The sequence below is a fragment of the Canis aureus genome, chromosome 10 (assembly GCF_053574225.1).
Source record: "Canis aureus isolate CA01 chromosome 10, VMU_Caureus_v.1.0, whole genome shotgun sequence".
Taxonomy (NCBI): domain Eukaryota; kingdom Metazoa; phylum Chordata; class Mammalia; order Carnivora; family Canidae; genus Canis; species Canis aureus.
This window is the reverse complement of record NC_135620.1, coordinates 11839283-11856909: the sequence shown is the minus strand read 5'-3', so window position 1 is coordinate 11856909 and position 17627 is coordinate 11839283. Positions and strand designations below refer to the sequence as shown.

The following is a 17627-nucleotide window of genomic DNA, read 5'->3' as shown; positions in this document are numbered from 1 at the left end:
AGGTGCCCTCCGCTCCGCAGCCTGCGGCGTGGGGGGCCTTCCCGCCGCCGGCCGGCTCGCTGCCTCCTTCCTCCCCCGCCACGCTCCGACCGAGTGGGGAGAGCAGCAGGAGGCCCGGGAGCTGGGGTCGCGCGCCCGAAAGCGCCCCTCGCAGCGGAGCCAGCACCCAAGGAGGGGCCGAAGGCTCCAGTCACTCTCCCAGTGACCCACGAGGTAAACAGAGGTGTTCCTACTTGCTCAGGAGAGAGCATGAGAGAGCGAGAGAAATGTGCATAAACGATAACCCCTCTCCCCCCTGGAAGAATGAAATTCAAGCAATATTTTTGAAAGAGGTTGCTAATCCTGCTCATTCCACAAAACTAATAGCGGATTTATTGATGGAAGTTCCCACACCAAAAATCCCCCACCCCCACCCCGTCTAAGTCATCTTGCCTGTACTTACCTGGGACGGCTTGCTTGCTTATTTATTTATTTATTTATTTATTTATTTTTTACCTTTCTGTTTTCATGACCTATGCTGATGTATGTTTTCGGTAGAGGGATAAGAAGTCTGCAACTCTTAGAAGAGTTGAAGAGTGCCTCCAACTTTTTTTTTCCATCAATTTTTTTTTTTTTTAAATCTCCATTTCACGTTTTCTGCTACTAAATAGGAAATAACTTTCTGACTGTTGTTGTCAAAAGGACCCAGGGAGGGGAGTTAATAGGAAGCCTTCAGTTTCATTCTCAGTAGGTGGCTCCCATTCTCATTAGCTAAAGTTTTAATTTCCTTAGTAACAAACCCATGGGCTGTTAGCTACTGACCTGGTAGGATGGCTGCACTTTATTGTCTTCAGTGCACACGACTCCAAATGATTATTTTAATAGGCTTTCCATTTTGGTCATGCCTTAGCAAGGCCTTGTTTCTTCCTTCTCACAACTCAGGTTGGTTGCAACAAGTTTCTACAGACCAGGAACCCTTGGCAATTCTTCTCTTCTGACTTCCTTAAGTCTTAACTCCAAAATCATTGCAAGCCATGTATGGAATATGGGGGGAAGGGAGGAAGAGGCAACAGAAAAAAAAAATAGAAATTTAGATATGGTGTCAAAACAATAACAGCTCTGAAAAATACATTGAAAAGTCAGAGGACAAAGAAGAATGGTGGAAGGCAGAGGTTCCTGGGGGACAATTAAAGAAAGAATAAGAAAACCAGTGTGCAGTAAGCAAATTGGAGAGGAGAAAAAAAGAAGCAATAATTGAAAGTAGATTTAAATATCATCTGTGGATAAAGATAAATGGTTAGAAATGGCAGGAGATCATCTGAGAAAAAAAGAAAAAGTGCTTTTCCTCTCAGTTTGAATTTTTGACACTCAGTAGCAAGCAGGTAAATACGGAAGCCCCCAAACTCAAAGTATAGTGGTTTGAGGCAAGAATATTGGAGAAGAAAGAAGTAGTATTTTCTCTCCCACTGACAGAACAATACTCTTGTAATATAAGACAATATCTATGCTACTCTGAATCTCCTTCACTAAAGATTAAAAAAAAAAAAAAACTACTGTCCTATGATATCCATTGCTGGCTCAAAATTGAATTATATTTATTACTCTAAAAAACACACCATCCACACCCATATCATAACTTATTCTTAAATAATAGCTATCACCTATCTATGTCTATATCTGAATATAGTATAGAGTCCATTGGAAGAGGAAAAGTTAAAACTGACTTCCAAACCCAAACTAAGCTTATAGGAGCTCAGCAGTGGTGGCTACCACTATCTTCCAGTTACCACGCAGGTATGAGTAAAATATTCCTAAAGAGGAAACTTTTACAGAGAGAGTTAAAAAATACTGAGGTAAAGGAAGAAGAATGAAAAGGATACAAACATATATATACACACACATACAGAAAGTCTATTTACTTTCTACTATTTTTATCCTATGGGGAAAAAAAAAATCATTCATCCCTTTGGCTCATCCTGGACTCTTTCAGGAGTTCATATATGATGTTTTAAAGCTAAATTATGGGGACCACAGAGCAAAAGTGACACATAGTAAAAATTTCTGATGAATCTGTCCATAAATTTATTTAGGTACCAGAACTACCTACATATAGGTACATACTCAAACCTCGTCACTTACAAACTTAGACACAATAACAGATCTCTAAAAGAAAGTAAAGGAAGGTCTTATTCACAGAAGTGACTGCGCACCCAGCATTTTATTCTTCTGTGTCTTTCTATTTTCTGAGTTTTGCAGCAAGAAGGATTGGATAATTATAGGAGATCATCTAGTGGTTGTTTTTTTAGTTACAAGCACTTATCAGTATTCTTGAGTGTGTGTGTATGTATGTTTGTGTATGTGTAATCTGTTGCAATCGATCCCTAATTATTAGCCTGCAGGAAATGTTATAACACTGACATAATCTTGAATTCATAAAGAGTTCAAGAATATTTCCAAATACTTTGTCCCATTTTGGTGCAGTGGCTCTTACTGACTTATTACCTGAAAGATGTTCATTGATTCTCAAACAATGGATGATGTGCATAATATAACATCATTCTTAATGGATACTTTTGGTTTTCTTTTTTTTCTTTTGCATGAATTTATTCTCATTGTAAAATCTAATAAAGTTATTAGAGAGATTTGAAAAAAATGAAGAAAAAAAAAAAAGAATGGCAGCATTACTCTGACCAAAATAGTTTTCACTGAGGATTGTAGGGGAGAGTGGTGAAGGGCATAGGTAGCAAAAAGATAAAATGTTGTTAGTGAAACACATCAGAGAGAAATAAGGAAAGTTCTCCATATATACCTTGACTATTAAATACATGGCATATGTCTGGACAGTGGTTCTTAAACTCTGACATGCACTGGAACTTGTTAAAACACAGATTACTGGACCCCACTCCCAGGGTATCTGATCCAGTGGGTCTGGGGTGAGGTCTGAAATTTGCTTTTCAACATGTTCTCTAGGCTGCTGGAAAGGGACCACTTTCTGAAAATCACTGGTTTGAGAGATGAAAAGAAAACTTCAGGCTGAAAAGAGCCAGAGTAAAACTTAAAGATCATCTAGTGATATTTGTGTTTGAGATGAGAAAACTCAGGCTTTGGGAGGTTAGATGCTATGTGCAATGTTTCCCATCTAGAGAAAACAAATTAAATGTGGACTCCTACATTTTGTGGAGTGGTCTCCATTTGTTTGGAGAAGAGCCTCCTTTTTCTTAAGTGCTTTGGGCATGATGTCCACCTATTCTAGAAATGCATGTTGGTTTAAAAAATGGGATCTCAAAGTTTAAATGGAAGTATTCTAAGTAGAACTGTGTCTATTGCAGCAAAGCAGCTGCTCAATAGATACTTGACAAGGAAAGAAAATACTGAATAAAATGTCCTTCTCTATGCGTTTTGAGATTAATTTAACAAATATTTTTTAAATGGCTACTCTAGGCAAGAATCTATACTACAGAGGGTACTTAGTGACTAAGTTTAACAGAACATAGTTCTAGAAGGAACAATTAGGTAATTCCACACATGACTTGAGTATAAAAACTGAGATTACCTCAGAGTATCTCATCTTGTGCTCTTTTCCAACTTTATAGTCAGTTAACTTTACTTGACGTCCAAAGTCAATATATACCTGTGTGGGTTTTTTTTTAAGAGATTTTATTTGTTTATTTATTTATTCATTCATTTATTCATTCATGAGAGGCAAAGGCAGAGACACAGGCAGAGGGAGAAGCAGGCTCCCCATGGGGACCCCGATGTGGGACTCGATCCCAGGACCCCGGGATGACAACCTGAGCCGAAGGCAAATGCTTAACCACTGAGCCACCTAGGTGCCCCTGTTTTTTACTTTTTATCCATGTGACAGAAACTGAACTTTTGCTTAACTCAACAAAGGACATTGTTTTGTAGCCAAACCAAAGAAAGGTAAGGGTAGAAATATCTTTAAGTGGAGTTGGAGCCAGAAATTCTAAGATAACTGGGACTATTTCTTTCTGTTCCTGTATCCTAACCCCTCTTTGTAGATGGCTTCTTTCTCTTAAGCTCATTTCTACATAAGTTTAAAATTTGGTCACTGTTATACATCCAGGCTCACATCTTCACAAACTTTGCAACTAGTAAAGAAAAAGATCATCACAGCAAGCTTCCAGGAGAAGACTTTGATAGGTCTAGCTTAGGATATGGACACATCAGCCAATCTTTGTGACTTGGTTTGGTGCAAAGCTTCCTAACAGATTTGTGCCATTGCTACAGAAGACATCCATTTGTATACTCATTGCCATGAATATCCAGCAGGTGGCAGTAAAACAAGTTTTTTTCCTCCAAAATCTGTATATTATGAGAATTTTCGTAAATAGAAGTAAAGTGTTTTCAAGAAGCAAAGTCATTTCCAGATTCACACGAAGAAAGACACCATATAGATTAGCAATGCTTGGGTGAGCAACGGGTGGTGAGGATGTACAATGACTGGCCCAACTTGGATCAAGTTGCCTATACCAGTGCCCTATTTCTCCACCAAAAAGAGGAGATGTACCTCTGGGTATATAAAAATAACAAGTATCCTCCATATAGACCTTAACTGGATCATATACCTTACTTTTTTCCACATCTTCCCTAAGCTAGTTTCACTCAAGTCTTAAACTGGGCATTCAGTTTACCCATACCAAGAACCCTTCATCCAGTCCCATCTCAGGGTCCCAGCTTGGAAGACCTCACTCATCCCAGAGCTGCCAAACTGCCCCACTACATGTGCAAGCAATTCTGAAACAATTACGCACTTCACCCAAGCCTTCGCGAGTTTCCACTCATCCTGAATCTCTGGGACTTGTGCCTGACATCTCATTCTGCCTCTCTGCTTTAAACTTCAGGGCCAAGTGAAGAGAGAACCTGAGACTTTTGATACTGCACAACTACTTAACAGACATGCCAGAAAGGTGTTTTTAAAACCTGGCCAACTGCCACTCTGCACAGTTTGACAGTTTAGCAACCTCTTTCCCTGGAAGGCGATTCAGCTACAACCAAGGAAAACCTGATCATTTAGTAGAAAACAATATACACTAGTAGCACCAAGATCATTGAAAATTCTACTCAATCATTCATGCACCCAATTAATTTCAGTGGATACTTGGCGATCACTGTCCTTTTAAGTTTCAGGATCCCTAGTTTTTGTCTTAGTTTTTGTTTCCCTCCAAGAAAGTAAGTAAGGGTAAGCCAGGAAGAATTACTGGTTTTGATAAAGTCATGGTGGACAGAGAAGTTGGCAGCTATTGTACTCTTTCCTCTGCTTAACGAGTACTCTGCCCCTTAGGGAAAAAAAGCCAGGTCCCGCCAGGTCCCGCCAGGTATAAGGTGGCCAGCAATGTCATCCACTGTGTATGGTTGGATAGAGTATGCAGTTTTAGTTCCACAATCAAGCTATTACTCTATTGGATTGACATGCTACTTGCACTCTTTAATCTGTCTTGCTCACCAAAAGTCCATGAGTTTTGGCCCAAGACTCAACCCAAGCTTCAAATATATATTGCTATAGACTGAATGTTTGTATCTCCAATGTATTCACATATTGAAGCCCCACATACTGAATGCCAAATGATGGCATTGGAGATGGAGCCTTTGGGAGGTAGCTAGACTTAAATTAGTTCATGAAAGTGGGGCCTTGGGATAGCATTAGGGTTTGTTTGAGTTTTTTTTTTTTTTTTTAAGATTTTGTATATTCCAGAGAGAGAGAAAAGGAGAATGTGGGGGGAGGGGCAGAAGGAGGAGAGAGAAACTCAAGCAGATACTGCTCTGAGCATGGAGCCCGATGAGGAGCTCAATTGCACCTCAATGAGATCATACCCTGAGCAGAAGGGAAGAGAAATTCACTTAACCAACTATGCCACCAAGGCGCCCCAGCTTTAGTGGCTTTATAAGGAGAGGAAGAGAGAGATGTCTCCTTCTATGAGCATGCACCAAGGAAAGGCCATGTGAGGCTACTGTGGGAAGACAGACATCCCAGACCTAGGAATCCCCAATTCGCCAGGACCTGAATTGGCCACCACCCTGATTTTGGATTCCCTAACTTCCAAAACTATGAGAAAATAAGTAACAGTTATTTAAGTCACCTAGCTTTTAGTATTCTGCTATGGGAAGCCTAAGCTTAGATAGATTTTGTTTTGTTTTGTTTTTTCCCAGCTTTATTGAGATAGGTGACATATAATGCTATAGAAGTTTCAGGTGTACAATGTGATGATTTACATGTTGTAAAAGGAGGGACACCATTATGTTAGCCAATGCCTTCATCCTATCACATGCTTACCATTTCCTTTCTGGAATGAAAACAGTTAAGATCTTCTCTCTGGGGAACTTTCAAGTATGTAATACAGTGTTGTTAGCTACAGTCACTATGCTATAGCATTAGATCCTAGAACTTACTCATCTTATAATAGAGAGTTTGTACCCTTTGACAAATATCTCCCCTTTTTCACCATTACCTACCACTAGTAACCACCACTCTACTGTCTCTTTCTATGGGTTCAGCTTTTTTTTTTTAAGATTTTATTTATTTATTCATGAGAGACACACACAGAGAGGCAGAGACACAGGCAGAGGGAGAAACAGGCTCCCTACAGGGAGCCCGATGCAAGACTTAATGCCAGGACCCCAGGATTATGCACTGAGCTGAAGGCAGACATTCAACCACTGAGCCATTCAGATGTCCCTGTGGGGTTTGTTTCTTTTTTGTGGCTAAATAATACAACACTGAGAGACAGAGAGAGAGACAGAGAAAGAGAGGATGAGAGAGAGATGTCTTCTTTACTCATTCATGGTTGAATAATGCTCAGGTTGTTTCCAGATCTTAGCTATTGTGAATAATGCTTCAATGAACATAGGAGTACGGATAGCTCTTCAAGATCCTGATTTCATTTCCTTTGGATATATTTCCAGGAGTGGGACTACTGAGTCAGATGGTAATTTGAACACAGATTTTGATACTGAGAAGTAGAACACTGCTGGACCAAATATGTAAAAATGTGAAAGCAGCTTTGGAGCTGGGTGAGAGGCAGAGGCTGGAGGGTTTTTGAGGTGTGTGCTAGAACTATGGATATTAGGGCTAGTCTAGTGAGGACTGAGGAAGAGGAGAGTGAGAGAGCAAGGCTCCATCCTTTCAGGGAGTGCATAAATACTTATGCACAGAATGTTTGTAGAAATATGGACATGATGGACCATCCTGGTGAGTTCTCAGATGGACATAAGGGATATTTTATTGGAAACTGGAAGAAAGGCAATCCTTGTTATAAAGAGGCAAAGAACTTGGTTGAATTGTTTTGGCATTTTCCTGTGTTGTAGGAGGGAGAACTTGGGAGCAATGCAATTGGATATTTAACAAAGGAATTTTTAAGCAATAAGTTGAAGAAGCAGTGTGCCTCCTCCTGGAGTGTAACACATAAGAAAGAGATGAATTGAGGGAGGAACTATTAGGTTAAAAGGAATCAGAACTGGGATGCCTGAGTGGCTCAGTGGTTGAGTATCTGCCTTTGGCTCAGGGCGTGATCTCAGAGTCCTGGGATCGAGTCCCACATCGGGCTCCCTGCAGGGAGCCCACTTCTCCCTCTGCCTATGTCTCTGCCTCTCTCTGTGTGTCTCTCATGAATAAATAAATAAAATCTTTAAAAATTAAATATAAATATAAATATATATAAATATAAATATATATATATATATAAAAGGAACCAGAACTTAATCATTAAGAAAACTATTAGCCTGACCATTTTGTAAAAATAAATAATAAGTGCATTCAAAAGAGAATACAAGGGGATCCCTGAGTGGCTCAGCGGTTTAGCACATGCCTTCAGCCCAGGGCGTGATCCTGGAGTCCCTGCATGGAGTCTGCTTCTCCCTCTGCCTATGTCTCTGCCTCTCTCTCTCTCTCTCTCTCTCTGTGTTTGTGTATGTGTCTCATGAATAAACAAATAAAATAAAATCTTTAAAAAAGAGAGAGAGAGAACACAAGGGTGGGACTGAGATTGTATAAATTGAATACAGCCAGTTTGAATGGAAGGGGATGGAGATGGGACAAAGTAAAGAAAGGCCGTCAGACTTGTTAGATCCTATAGGATTGAGCCATAGTGTTATTAGGATGTAAACTTACACCTTTCTTCAAGAAAGGGGAAGAAGGACCCCCGAAAGGCAATTAATTCAGAGATCATCCGGGCCACCATTTTGGTTTTAACAGATTGGATAGGCCTCAACCAAAGTCTTGGAGATGAGTCCATCCTGCAAAGCCATGGAACCAGAGAGCTCACAGCCTGGGGGTTGTAACGCAACCCAGCAGAGCCACAGAAGTGGGACAACTGCCCCCTCTGAACCAAAGAGGATTGATGATTCTTGAACTTTAACATCTAATGAAATTTGCCTTACTAGATATTGGACTTGCTGGGGACCCATCTCCCTTTCCTTGTATTTCTCCCTTTTGGAATAGTAGTGTTTATCGTAAACCTGTCCCACCATGGTATGGTGGAAGCACATTAACCAGCTGTCTGGTTTCACAGGTTCACAGTTGAAAAACAATTTTGCTTCAGGATGAATTATATCTCCAGTTCTCACCCATATCTGATTTTGATGATATTGAGATGACATTCTGGATTTAGGCTGTAGGGTTAATCCCGGAACAAATTATGATTTGGGGGGCTGTTGGGATGGGATGGATGCATTTTGCATGTGTGAGGGAGATAAATGTGGGGGAGCCTGAAGTGTGATGTTATTGACTGAATGCGCTCCCTCCTGTGTTTAAGCCCAAGCCCAGTGTTATTTGGAGATGGGGCTTTGGGAGGTAATTGGGGTTATGTAAGTAATGAGAATGGGCCTTCATGACAGGATTAGCGACTTCTAATAGAAGAAGCACTCTCTCAATACTTCTCTCTCACTCACCCCTCCTTTTTTCCCCTTATCTCTTTCTTCCTTTCTCTATCCCTCTCTGTGCAAGCACCAACGACAGGCCCTTTCTTGTCAGGACATAGCAAGAGGGCAGCCATATGCAAGCCCAGGACGAGAACTCTCACTAGGAACCAAATCTGCTGGCATGCTGATCTGCGGCTTCTCATCCTCCAAAACTACGAGAAAATAAATCTCTGTTGTTTAAGCCACGCAGTCTATGGTATTATGTTATGGCAGCCAGAGCTCTCTAAGTTAGGTATTACCCACCTTAGAGGAGTTCTATTATTACATAAAGATGATGTTATCTCTTAGAGAGTGTTTGAGTTAAGCTGTGGAGTCTGGTTAATGCATGCAGTGTGTACTGAACAATGCTCTCTGGGGTTTTGCAATTCACAAGCTGAGAAGTTGAATGTTAAAGTCCTCTGACATGGACAGAAAGGAGTCTGGAGAGAGAAACAGCAGGTGGTCCAGTTAGGGTGGTTGTCGTGGATGCACAATTGATACAGCCTCAGGGATAACTAAATAGGAATAATGAGGCTGGATTGGAAATAATCCATAGGTTTTTTAGGAATGAGGAGGTATCAGCGACATGCCCTGGCAACTAATTCAAGACATCAGTGTAAAGGAAGTCAAGTTTGATTTTAAGATTTTGAGTTTATGTTATTTGCTAGTTTTCATCCTAATATGCTTTGAAATATACTTAAAAGTCATGCATAATCTGGTAATGATGCATCTTGGTGGACTGAAGGAAAAATAAGCAAAATGAATGTATCATCTAATAGGAAACCAAGTGATCGTAGGTGCTATTTTCCTGCAGAGTTCAAGTGTGTATGTAAAGGATATACCATTCAAAGACCAGATATTATTGTCAAATTTCATGTATAAGGATAGTCAACATCACAAAATAAGCAGGTGCTTGCACCCTACTGTAAAATATTCATTACAGTGAGATTTCAGTAGGGGCACCTGGGTGGCTCAGTGGTTGAGCATCTGCCTTTGTCTCAGGGTATGTTCCCGGGGTCCTGGGATCAAGTCCCATATCAGGCTCCCCTCAGGGGGCCTGCTTCTCCCTCTTCCTCTCTCTCTGTGTCTCTCATGAATAAATAAATAAAATCTTAAAAAAAAAAAAGAAAATCTTAGAATTTCAGGATTGGAAATGACCTTAGAAGCCATTTAATCCAAATCTTTTCATTTGACTAATATAGACACTGAGTTCAGAGAGATTACACAGAATTAAGAAGTGACCAGAATCAGACCTTCTGATACTTGATCATATATGGACCCTAGAATGATACAATTGGTCAGAAGAACATTAGCTGTCCCTAAACTAAATCTTTTCAAAAGCACTATATAATAATTAGGTATCATAAGAACCATCTCTCCTACCTTAAAAGCTCCTACATCTTGAGGCCTATGACCAATCTCTAGTACTCTGACAGGTCTTAATGACAATATTCTTTGAAAGACAGCAGGGATGAGAAAAAGGAAGCATTAGTACTATAGGTTCTAGAAAAGCTGTATAGGAGACCTCCAAGGACAATATCAGAAGATAGAAAAGAAACTGTTAACTTGGTAATAGAGCCAAAAAAAAAATTAGTATGTAACTTTTCATAACACAGATTTCTTTTTTTTTAAGATTTATTTTTATTTATTTATGATAGAGAGAGAGAGAGAGAGAGGCAGAGACACAGGCAGAGGGAGAAATAGGCTCCATCCTGGGAGCCCGACGCGGGACTCGATCCCGGGACTCCAGGATCGCGCCCTGGGCCAAAGGCAGGCGCAAAACCGCTGAGCCACCCAGGGATCCCCATAACACAGATTTCTTATTATGTTTCAAAAGTGTATTGGATGGCAACATAGGAAATATTTTTAACCATTTGTCACTCCTGAAATGTGATCAAAGCTTTGATATCTCTGCTATTTCATTATTTGGCTCTAATCTTATTAAATTTTTCTCAATATCCTTTTCACACTTGTCAGATGTTTTATTTCTTTTATAATAACTTCTAATTTTTTGAAAAAGGTATTTTTTAAAATTTTGAGAGAGAGAGAGAGAGAGAGGTGGGGGCAGGGGCAGAGGGAGAGAGAGAGAATCTCAAGCAGACTCCATGCTGAATGTGAGCCAGGTGAGGTCTCAATCTCCCAACCCTGAGATCATAACCAGAGCTGAAAACAAGAGTTGGCCGCTTAACCCACTGAACTCCAGGTGCCCCTCTAATTCTCTGAAACCAGTTTCAACCCAGCATGTATTTGTCAATGCCAAAATTAATACAGAAGAATGCTCAGTGTTGATCAATTTAAGACAGTGTCTTTATTCCATAGTGGTATCCCATCATAACACCTTATATATTAGCTTTTCACATAATTTTTGTACAAACTTTTTAGTATTACCACATATAAAGTCCTGCTAGACCATATTTCTACTGTGCTTAGCATAAGCTCAGCTAGTAGTTTAGCAGGGCATTCGAAAATGGTTCAGCCCTTTCCCACATAGCACAGTGGGACGGCATATTGTCCCTCATCCCATTAAATGCCACCCATATCAACTGTCCAGATATCTAAAAGGCCCTAGAGAGGTTTCCTTTAAAAACCACTTTGCCCTGTGGTTTTTAGGATCTAATAGAAGGAAAAGTCTCTATCCCTTATTTTGGGTTTTTAAGGAATTATTGCAAAGTGCTACACTGTCTCTCTTATTCTTTCTAAACAATAAAGCAGCAGGTGATGGTGGAAACTCAGTAGATTTGAAGTTGGACACTTTAGATTTGAAACTCCTATTCTCTCACTAGTTCTGTGATCTTAGACACTGAAACTCCACCACCATTTGCTTCTTTATCTGCCAGTGTGTTTACAGGACCTATTTGCAAAAGTGAATTGAGAATCAAAAGAGATAATTATGTGGAAATGTTTTGTAATCTGTGAGTTACTGAACAAATGTTAGTCACTGTTATTTTTTCTGTTTGTTTTGATTGATGTTCTCTGTGCATCAAGGAACCTGCTACCTCCACTGTTCCAGGACTTGGCTGCTTTCCAGAAGTGCTTAAGTAAACCTCTCTACAACATCAATTTTTTCAAGGTATATTCCAGCAGCTTCAATTAAAAAAAAATGTTTTTGAAACACTGCATACCATGTGCCCCTCTTATATATGATGAAGGTAAATATCAGGGTGTTAAAGTCTGAAAAATCTTATCTGTTTAATTTTAGTTTCCAAATTTATTTTATTTGACCATAGAATCCCATAACTTTCCATGTCTTGTTTTTCCCTTCCCATCCCTTCCCTTACTTCTTCCTAAAACATAACACCTGTAAGTATTCTGCTTAAAGAATTTCATGGAGCAAAATTTAGTAAGATCTATTCCAAAACTTTCTAGTGATGATTACTCTTGATCATATTTTGCTTTTCCTAAGAGTTGATTCTGTATACCTAGATTATTTGGTATAAGAGGGCTTTATCAGAAATCATGTTGTGTGTTTTGGTAGTATTTTTATGCTCACGTGTTTTTCCAAAAAAAAAAACACAAATTTTGTTCTACTTTTAATCAGGCTGCATTTTCATAGATCCTATTTTCCATCCACTGCCTACTGTCACATCATCATCTCCCTTGATGCTCGGTATCAAGCAATAAAACTCGAATGGAGCAGTACTATTATCCTCACTTTAAGGTTAGGAGCCTTAATTGAGATCACACAACTGTTGTAGGACAACCAGCAGCACAAAGCTGGTGTCCTCATTCTTGCTCATTGAGCTTCTACAATGAAAAGCTTCCCAGCTCGTTAGCCTTTCATACCCTGCACCCCTGATTCTCTTTGCTGTCTTTCAGTGCCAAAAACTTGCATATTTTCTGCTTTAGGTCAGACACCCCCCTAAAGGGGAGAATTTGCCTATTTATAGCTGCCTGATAACCAAACTCAATCTTTATTTGCTACAGGATATTTGGGAATAGGAGAGCGAGAAGTTGGGAGGGCTCTATTTGGTTTGAATTACTTAAGGAAAAGTAACCCATTCTCAAATTCAGATCAAGATTTATTCAAGAAACCTCAAAGACTGTGACTATTAGAGTGAATCCACTCAAAGGTTTGGGTTAATAATTCTGTAGCAGAACAGTATGAGCTATAACAATCGGACTTTCCCTGCCTCAAGGGCATGACAGTGTTTTCTATGAAAGGAAAGCAGTTGTTCAAATGTTGCCCATCTGGAGCCATAAAAGAGCTCAGAATACACTAATGCAACCAAGAAAACAAAAGGGAAAGCTTTTTGCCATGTACTTTCCACCATGCATTTGACACACTGGCAGCTTAGTAACATTCTTGACATTTCTGAGCTGTTTGGTAGAGCAGCACACGAACAGAAAGTGTGACTTAGACTCCACTGGCACATCATCAGGCTCTAGCACTAGGTAATGTTCAGCTAGCTCCTCTTTTGATAAGCTGAATGCCAGGTAATTTATAGCGAGTGAACTGATGGTTGGAACGGTGTGAAAACCACACCGTGTACCCAATTCTGCAATAATATAACCACTGGATTCAATTTGCTCGTGACCCAGGATTTTCACTTATTTATTGTTTTATGAACTGCAGCCTCCAAATCAATGACTTATGTGATACCGAATCTGGTAGAGGTATGAGCTATTTCTCATTTACGTGACAACATGCATGTTTCCAGGCTTGAAACTCAGGGTTGTAATACACAGGTTTTACTACTCCAGTCATCACTTACATATTATAAAATTAATTCAGTAGTCCCCTTTTGATTTTGACATGACACATACCTTAAAATCTTTTCCATTTTGTAAGAATAGCCCAAGTAAAGCTAAAATGGAGCTCCCCAGTCCCTTTCTACTAGGCTGATTCTGCGGCCACAAAATGCAGGGTGGACGGCAGGTAGGGATGAGAGAGGTGATGAATGGAGCCTGATGAAGCAGTCACCAGAGCAAGAGTTTGAATTAATGAAACCAGACAAACTGTCCACTAGTTTTTGCAGTGATCTCTGCACAGAAGACCCACCTGTGTGGATTACATCCATGCGTTCCTTTATTCTCTGCTTTCCACACTAGTTTATTTTTTTTTTAAGATTTTATTTGTTTATTAATGAAAGACACAGAGAGAGAGAGGCAGAGACATAGGCAGAGGGAGAAGCAGGCTCCATGCAGGGAGCCCCACAAGGCACTGGATCCCAGGTCTCCAGGATCACGCCCTGGGCTGAAGGCGGTGCTAAACCGCTGAGCCACCCGGGTGCCCCCACACTGGTTTAGACGATGGGGACTAGAGGGAGAATATTCCTTTAGCATATTTCCTGCACAGCTGACTGTGTCCGCAAGTTTCACAGCCCTTGACAAAAGCCTTCCTGGGTTCCATGTATTCCCTTCTCCCCACTTTTCTCTTCAGACCTCGGCGTCACCTCACATTCTGAACCACGGCTTGATGTCACTATACCCTGAGCACACTTGTCACCTTTTCTTTTATTAAACTCTTTTCAAATTACCCTATGTGAAAGCGCCATGTTTTACTTCACCCTGCTTTATTATACACAGTACAAGTAGAACACGTCTACATACATATGGCTGGCCAACCAGTTGGGGCCCTACTTGCACGAATATAAAAGAACTGTGTAGGAATTCCTTTACTCTCAGAGAAGAGTGAATGAGGGTCCCAGCTTTTGTACTAAACTGACAGTCATTGCAGGAAAATAATACGTACATGTGTGTGTGTTTTATAATAGAGGGTGTATCTTCAGGCTCATACTTCCACCCACATGCCCACCTTGGAATATGAGTGCATTCATAACCAGTTTATTTAATAAATTACTTACATATTAGCTCAAAACAGTAGAATTTTGGCAAATTTAAATGATCAAAGTAACACATTTTCACAGGTGCACAAAATTTTATATATTTCGAGTGTTTTTTTCTTTAGCTCTTCCATTTAAATTGTGCAAATAACTTTTCCATCATATACACCTTGTTCAGATTATTCTTCTAAGCTATAAAACATATTTGGGAACTATTAATGTGTATAATTGTGCCAACTGTTTCTTCCATAGGCAATGTCAGGCAAATAAAAGAGATTGGGCAACACGATAGGTGGAAATAAATATTTTTAAAATGCAGTTGAATTATTTTTAACTCCTGTGGTTACATCTTTCATACAAGAATAGTCAATTGTGCTGCCAATTAACTTGAGAAGAATGTATTAAAATTGTTTTACATATTAATTATTTTAGAAACTCTGTTAGAAGTTGTTTTTTTTCCATGCCATGCTGGCTTATTCTTCCTATTTAGGTGTTCTCATCTGAATATTTTATAATGACAGATGCAACTCAACCCTGTGCAGTATTTCACGGTATCTGCATTTTGCTATGGAGTTATATATTGTTGGACTCCTCCAAAGTCTCCATTTGCAAAGTCTCCACAATAGTTCTATAAAATGGAAGGCTTGAAAGACACATTGGATGGATTTTCACTGAGGCATGGAGAGAGTGATCATATTCTCAAGAAGCGCTCTCAGGGTATCTGTTGAGTGTGAATGCATCTGTCCTTTGGAAAAATGTAGCTGAAGTTAACATGCATTTAAATATTATATGGTCTCATTCATTTGGGGAATATAAATAATAGTGAAAGGGAAGAGAAGGGAAGGGAGAAGAAATGGGTAGGAAATATCAGAAAAGGAGACAGAACATGAAGACTCCTAACTCTGGGAAATGAACTAGGGGTGGTGGAAGGGGAGGAGGGCGGGGGGTGGGTGTGAATGGGTGACAGGCACTGAGGGGGACACTTGACGGGATGAGCACTGGGTGTTATTCTGTATGTTGGCAAATTGAACACCAATAAAAAATAAATTTATTATTTAAAAAAATCTCAAAATGTAAATAGCTGGTTGTGGTTTTAAATGTTTCTTTGCCCAAGGTGTCTGATGATTCTGCCTCCTGAAATTTTGTTTCCAAAATTAGATGCTGGATCACTAACAAAAGTATTAGGTGAAAGCAATCTTAACCAGTGTTAATATTCCTTCTTAATGTGATCAGAATACAGTAATGTCCACCTGCATAGCTCCTCTTCCAGGCAGAGGTTGTGGCTGACAGATAACTATGGGAACAACATAGGGGCAACTATGGGAAGAGGAGATATAAGTGGTGGCAAATTGAAACCCAGGTGGGAGGGTAGAGCCCTGGGATGTAAAATTAAGTAAGACGGGAAAAGGCCAAGATGTAGCTCTGCACACTAGAAATTGTATGTTTTCACATAAAGATTAATTCTTTAAGTTTGATGCATAAGAAGACAGCAGAGAGTAAAATGAGACCATTTCTTAAGGCAGAAATACACCAACTCTAAGTGCCAAGAATAAGCCTGGAATCATACATCACGATGTACCTTATGGTTGTACCGGACATGTGTACTCAGGTCCTCAACAGTACCCAAGAGGAATATGGAAAGAATAGGGAAACTGGCAGTCCATGATTGCTGGCAAACACTGAGATGGGGAACAGATCTCCTCAAATAAGGATGGGGCAGGAGCAGAGCGAGGGAGGGAGAGTGAGAGAGAGAGAGAGAGAGAGAGAAACAAAGAATATGGGGACTGATTACTGCAAAAACAAGTACAAAAAAATAACTTTAAAAATAGCAAAGAGGATGATTGAAGAGATAATTTAATAAAGAAACCAGAGGAAATACTTTTATAAACAAAACCCATTTAAAAATATCAATGAGAAACCAGAAAATATGGCACCTATGGAATAACACCAGAAAAGTATAAGACAAGAATAGGTTGAGAAGTCAAGTAAGATACTTGATCTTTGAATATTTCTGGAATATGTATCAAATTTATTAAGCCCTTGGTACATTTTCTGTAAATAAGATACTATTTGGCATATTCTCTGATCAAAACACAATATATCCAGAAGCTAATAAAAACTTTAAAAGACATTATGAAATGAATAAAAGTATTCTTAGAAATCCCTATCAGATCTCATTAATAAAATGCTTAGTAAATAAATGCTAATGAGATCACTAGCCTCTGAGCCCTATGAAGCCACTAAAGTGCTTGTCTTATTCACTGTTGCATATCTTGTGTGGACGTGCCTGGCACTGGTATATACTCAGTAAATATGTAAGTAAACATTACTATACTATGTTGGGTTCCCCAGTAGCAGAACCTGAGACAGAGATTCTTGCCTGAGTACTCTCACGGAGAGCATGGAAGGATGTGAGGAAAGCAGAGGACTATAAATAAAACAGGCAATAACAAAATACCATGGACTTGGATGAAATAAGAGTCATTTATATCTCAGTCTGGGAGCTGGCAAGTCCAAGATCAAGATGCCAGAAAGGTAAGTTCATCTGAGCCTCTTCTTTTGCCTTGTAGATGTCCCCCATCTCACTGTGTCCTTACAGGGAGAAACAGAGACCAAGGGAGTGAGCCTCTTTAGGGTTTCCTCTTACAAAAGCAGTAATCCCATCATGAGGGCTCTAATCTACCCTATGAGATCTAATCTATGATCTCATCTAGCTAACTAACCCTAATTAGATCCCAAATGCCTCATCTCTAAATACCATCACCATGGGGCATAGGGCTTCAGCTTGTGAATTCTGGGAGGACACAAACATTCAGTCCATAACAGTGTCAGAAGAAGACTGACCTCCTACTGTGACCTAGTGTCATCCCATCAAGAGCTCTTAAACATGAATTGCACCACCAAGGCTACGTATATAAAACAGACACTCTGAGTACATCATGTTTTAGG

At 39.7% G+C, this 17627-nt stretch overlaps 1 protein-coding gene and 1 long non-coding RNA gene across 2 annotated transcripts in view; one reads left to right on the top strand and one right to left on the bottom strand.

The window, feature by feature from the left end:
- The window catches only part of PRR16 (proline rich 16), a 537790-nt gene that overhangs the window by 287021 nt on the left and 233142 nt on the right, over window positions 1–17627 (bottom strand). Inside the window, exon 4 of the mRNA XM_077911356.1 lies at window positions 802–988. The gene's annotated coding sequence lies outside the window, so the exon portion shown is untranslated. The remainder of the gene's footprint in view (window positions 1–801; window positions 989–17627) is intronic.
- On the top strand, window positions 27–9097 carry LOC144321975 (uncharacterized). Its single transcript, XR_013387522.1, has 2 exons — window positions 27–213; window positions 8942–9097. It is a non-coding gene; the product is annotated as an uncharacterized LOC144321975 (long non-coding RNA).